The sequence below is a fragment of the Pipistrellus kuhlii genome, unplaced genomic scaffold (genome assembly GCF_014108245.1).
Source record: "Pipistrellus kuhlii isolate mPipKuh1 unplaced genomic scaffold, mPipKuh1.p scaffold_m20_p_4, whole genome shotgun sequence".
Taxonomy (NCBI): Eukaryota; Metazoa; Chordata; class Mammalia; order Chiroptera; family Vespertilionidae; genus Pipistrellus; species Pipistrellus kuhlii.
In genome coordinates this window covers 49,000,816-49,006,541 of record NW_023425540.1, presented here as the reverse complement: position 1 = coordinate 49,006,541, position 5,726 = coordinate 49,000,816, and the positions used below count along the sequence as shown (strand labels likewise).

The window sequence follows — 5,726 nt, the reverse complement described above, 5'->3', positions numbered from 1 at the left end:
TTAGATAAACCACCAGCCGCATGAATTTCGGGGCCAGGAGTACATTGCTTGAGTCTGGAGTAAATGACAAATTGAAACTTTCTGGGGGGTTTATGTGTGCTTGGACAGCAGCAGGGAGTCCTCTTATATTCTTTATTTCCTCTGTGAACCCTGCACTTATGGAGAAAACAAGAACAGAAATTGTGTGGAGTGGAAATCCTCCATTTTAAAACTCTTTTTTAGCTTACTAGAGGCCTGGTGCATGAATTCACTCGTGAGTAGGGATCCAAAGGGGGTGGGAGGAGCCAGGACTCCATCTGCCCTCTGGGCGGGCAGTATGACTCCCTTGTGGGCCTGGGATCTGGATCGGTCCCACTAGATGTTCCCGCCAGTTGTCAGGAGCGACCTGGCAGCTGCATTATTTTTATTTTATTTTTTTACACTTCAACTGTTTATTTCATAATCAGAAATGTATCTATGTTACCACAGAGAATGAAACCCCACTGTAAATAGATTGAAAGCAGAAAATAGGTAATTTCACGCAATGTCCCAGTTATCGACCCAGATAGGTGCACAGTTACAATAACACAGGAATGAGGGAAATCTAACAGGCTGAGGGGTTCAAGAATGTCACCCACATGGTAACAAAATCTAAGTGCTCAATATCAGGCCTCACGTCACAGGACAGCCCTCATGTCACATGGGGTGCTGGGCTCTGTGGTGGCTGCGTATCTGTCTGTGTAGTTGTCTGTGGACCAGCTGCTCTCTTCCTTCTCACTTAGGGCAAGCAGCATGTGAGGGCAGAGCATGCTGTTGGGGAACACAGGGGGCTGCCCGGAGCTGAGGGGAGAGGCCAGGCCCATGGGGTGAAAGGTAGACATAGAGGACGCTATCTCATACAACTGTGGGGCTGGCTGGCCAGCCTGCATCTGCCTGACCCACCCAGGGAGGGACCGAGCAGGTGTCTGCCTCTCCATCCTCCATTCTTGCATCTGTGCCACCTGTCACCCTTGCCAGGCCTCTCCCAAAGTGAGTTCAGCTCAATCCTGAATATGAAAGGGCACGGGGGTGGGTCTCCACTCCAGCGCCCCCTGATTCCCAGCTACAGGACTTGGTTTCAGGATAGTGGTCACAGATGCAGAACATAGATCTGTTTCAAGAAAAGTTGGGAATGCAGACTTTCGTATGAACCCCTGTTCCAAAAGGTGGCAGTTTATTCACATTGTGGCAAAGACACCTTAAAGAGTAACACAAGTGGCTAAAGTCAGGGCCAAACCGGCCATTTCTTCATTCAATCTCTCTGAGGTGTGTGGACAGAACCAAGTCTCAGCTCTTTGCAGGACACTCTGCAGGACACTTTTTTTTTTTTTTAAGCCTAAAGGACAGTAGTCTGTCTCCATGCTTGTTCTTTGGGATTTTTTCATCCTCGCATAAAAGGATACATACATTAAGGCAATCCTCTTGAGATACAATATTCCAAATGCACCCATATGATGATGATGACAGGGCCCCTCAGAAGGAGGGAGCCGACAGAAGGGGAGCAGGGAATTCTGAAAACCAAAGCAATTACAGAGATGCTAAGCCTTTCCTTCACGCATCTAACGCCCCTCCTCAGGTGGCCTGCAGGCTGGACATCTGCTGGACCTTTACCAATGATGTCCTGGCAGGCTGCCCTGGGCCCTGCTAGGCAGTGTGCAGGGCCACGGGGGCCCTGGGGAGTCACCCCCCTCCGCCCCAGCCACTCCTGGTACAGCTCCTGCAATGGGCACTGGTCTCCGGGGGCCATACTGGGATGGCAGCATAGATGCCTTCCATCTGCCAAAGCAGTGCCCTTTCTGCACACTCATCCTCACCTGGGCCTGGCCCCTGCCGCTTAGGCATCCCCATCCCAGGCCAGGACCTCCACGAAGTGGCAGGAGAACTTGCCCCTCTACAGCTTCAGGACCACTTCTGGATGTTCCGAAAGCCACAGCAGCCTCGAATAGTAGCAGAACCTCTCCATCCCTTTCAAGAGTGACTTCCTGCCAGTCTTTGTTCCTTAGGGTGTGGTAGGTGAGCACTCCCACATTCTCATTGAACTGCTCCTTGGCCATGTGCCTGAAGATGTGTGACAGGTACCCGTTGGAGCTGGCACCATGGTGGAGCCTCACCTCCTCCTCCTTCATGTCTCCAGACAGAGTGTCCACGGTGGTGTCATTCGAGGCAAGGTCATTTTGCTCCATTATCTGGACAATTTTACCTGAAGTTAACACACAGCATCCTGGGAACTATGCAAAGCTGTGGGAACATCTTCTTGAAGGGCCTCTAGCTTCTTGTCATAACCTGGGGCCACAATGACACTGAAAATCTTGTCTGGGGACAGGTTCTGCTGTCTGGCGAAGTAATCCTTCACCAGAGAGCTCATGATCTGCTGGGGAGACTTGGCCATGCAGAGGTGGGGGGTGATGGGGTAACCAAGCATGTGCTCTGCATATTAGACCCAGCCGAGGTAAGCAGAGGTCAGCATGGCAGCCAGGGCTCTTCCTCCCGGTGCTGGCAGTACCAACACACAAATTCCTCCTGACTCTCCAGGATGCGGCTATATTCATGTCAAAGACAGTGCACACCAAGTCTTATATGCACCAGAAGCCTCAGATCCTCTGGATGCATCGGTGACACTGAGGCTGAATCTAGCAGCAAAATAAGGCAGGGACTGGGGACACAAGGACACTGCTAGCACCTTGTGCTGTGAGGTATCATATTTCTTATTAAGGTTCAGAACACGGAAGAAGTCCTTGGCATTCTGCTGAGAAACTTGGACTCCTTCCACTGCGGTCACACAACTGTCACACACCAGGCAGTCACTCAGAAATAACTTGGCATTGGCCAGCTTATAGAATTCTCCCTTCTCTCCATTCTCCTGAGCCGGACTCTGGACGTGGACTGCAGCATTCTCTTGGTCATTGGTTTATGTTTTTTTTTTTTTTTTTTTTTTTTTTACTACATTCCTTCCATGTGCAGCGATCACACTTCATCTGGAGCAGGGTGGGAGGAGCCGGCTCGAGTGACCTGGAGGAAGCACGGGAGAGCAGTCACCACTGGTCGCCCTTGGCACTGCTGGTGGTATTTTTTCTTTCTTGTGGAGCATGTAGGGAGGTGAAGCGGCCACAGTGCTGAGGCTGAGTTCCAGGAGGCCAGCAGTGCTATTGGGAAAGTGCCAGTGGCACTGGTCCATTGGTGCCTGGCCCGTCCTCAGGAGATTGAACCTGCAGGACTACTGAGGGAGTGAGTGGCTGCCACCAGGCTGGTGGGCCCCCTGAGCTGGTTGGTCAGGACCAGTGCTCCTGCTTTGGGAGCACACTGACCACCAGGGGTCAGCTCCTGCATTGAGTGTCTGTCCCCTGGTGGTCAGTGCACTTCATAGCGACTGGTCTATGGGTCATTCTGGTCGTTAAGGTCGCTGATTTTTTTTACATATAGATATTACTTTACTGTGAAATTGAAAGCACAAAGAGGTTAGAAAAATCACCTAAGATTACAGAGATTATGGTAAATGATCAGAATTCTGCCTCCTAACTTTTGCAATTTTATCCCTATCTTGAAGCATTCACCAAAAAACAAAACAAAAACATTTCAATGAGAGAATATTGGCCTACATTTTTTTCTATTCTTTTTTTATGAAAGATTAAGAAAAAGTCATATTCTGATTTATAAGAGTGTGTGTGTATGCATTTGAGAGAAAGTAGAACCTTAATTAAAAGCACCATCATCATTATACTCTATACTAATTAGTAATCCTAAAAAGATTTTTGTTTTGTGAGCTTTTAAGAGAAATTGTCATGAAAAATGACAACTGAGGCAGTCTTGCACAGCATTAACCTTACTAACTTAGAAGGACCAAGTGTCTATTAAAATTGCACATAACAAATAGCCAAGACAGTAAGAACTCTTCCCTGAATCCATGTGTTGCCATGGAAATAGATAACCCAGAATGGTGCAGTGATTTCTTATCTTTAGAAACAATTCTCATATAAAAGGAACACACACATACAAAGACATATAAATGGATGAGAATATTTGCTTATTAAATTATGCCGGTTCACAGAGATTAAACCTATGGTAGATGCTTTGAGTTTGCCATTTTTTTTTTTTTGAGACCAGTTTCTCTTTTCAGTTAATGGAAAAGCGACAAAGAAATAGCAAAGATCTTATAATTAATAATTACATCCATAAATAAGATGAATGCCATACTAACACACCTAATCAAACATGACTCTGCCTCCCACAACTCACTCGATGTTTTGGGAATTTTTATGCCCATTAAAAACATTACTTTAGGAGGGCATTATATTAGTAACACCCATTTGTTTTAGGACAGTTATAAAACACCTAAAAGAAAAAAGAAAAATCACTAATGCTACCATTCAGTAGTAGCTGTTGTTATGATGCTGGTATAATTCTTTCCAGATAATTATATCCATATATTAAACAATGAACTAGACATGTGTGTTTACAAGATTGGAATCACATTATCTATCCTATTTCTCCAGACTCTTTTAAACTTGTTCAGTGTCATATGCTTAGTCAGTGCTTCGTTGTCTGGCTAAGAATAGCTGTTTGTTTCTCAAAGAAAAGTTATGCCTAGAATTTCTTCCAAGAAACACACACATGCACTCACACACAATGGGATGGGGATCAGAACACTGTTCCCTTGAATTAGTTGTGGTTATTTCCTCGCTATACCCACAAACATTTGTGGAAATCCCCAGTAGAGCACATGGTTAAAAGACAGGCCCAGTTTTAATCTAGGAAAATGTACAGAAAGCTGTGGGTGTGACTTAAATCTAGTAGTTAAAATAATATGGCATGAGTGTCATTAACAAAATTATTGTAATCTAAAAAAAAAAAAAAAAAAAAAAGCCCTAACTTTCCTCTCCTTTATTTCAAGAAGGTATGCTAAATTAATCAGAGGAGAAGGAAATCTGAACCTTCATGAGGCAGCTAAATGTAGAAAATAGCATGGATTTGGGTTCAGGCAGACCTGGATTTCAATGATTTCAATGACGACTCTGCCATTTGATATCAATAAGACCTTGAGCCTTACTTTCCTCTTTTTAAAAAATGGAGATGTAAATACTTTCTCAGAAGGTTGTCAGGAGAATTAAATGAGACCATGAATGTACAGCTATGTTTAGAGTTGCCTGGCTCAAAGTGGGTGCTCCTCTTGACAGCTGCTGTTATTAATATTACTGATTTTTGAAAGAATTAACCCAAGGGTTCCATCTCAGGCCCAGGTGCTATCCTATGAATTTGCAGTGTCCGTTCACAGTAATAGTCACTCCACTTGCTGTTTTGGAGCGGATGAAAACAGATGCTATTAATGCACGTTAGATTCTGTGACCTGTCACTAAGACAATCATGGAAGAGGGCAGTTAAGAGCACGGGGTACAACAATTATTGAAGCACACTGGATATGATGCAATTTATGAAACGCCAGGGGTACAATCTATCTGTGAAGGAAAATGATTTATATTCCTCATGGAATGAGGCATTTCACTAAGATAAATTGGACATGAACGCTTTGAATACAGAAAACAGGGCCAAGCACTCTTTCTCCATCAGGACCAATGTGCTCAGGCCGCTGCTGCAAGAGATTCCACACAGAATCGGTCGGCAAATGCAACTGACTGTCCATTCAAATCTTGTGTTTCTCCCTTAAGAAAAGGACTGTTGATTCTTATTTTTCAGTTTAATGAATATACCTCCTG

At 45.0% G+C, this 5,726-nt stretch overlaps 1 pseudogene; it reads right to left on the bottom strand.

Moving 5' to 3' along the window:
• Positions 1 to 1,019: 1,019 nt before the first annotated feature.
• Positions 1,020 to 3,070, bottom strand: LOC118703109 (annotated as a pseudogene).
• Between the last annotated feature and the right edge of the window lie 2,656 nt (positions 3,071 to 5,726).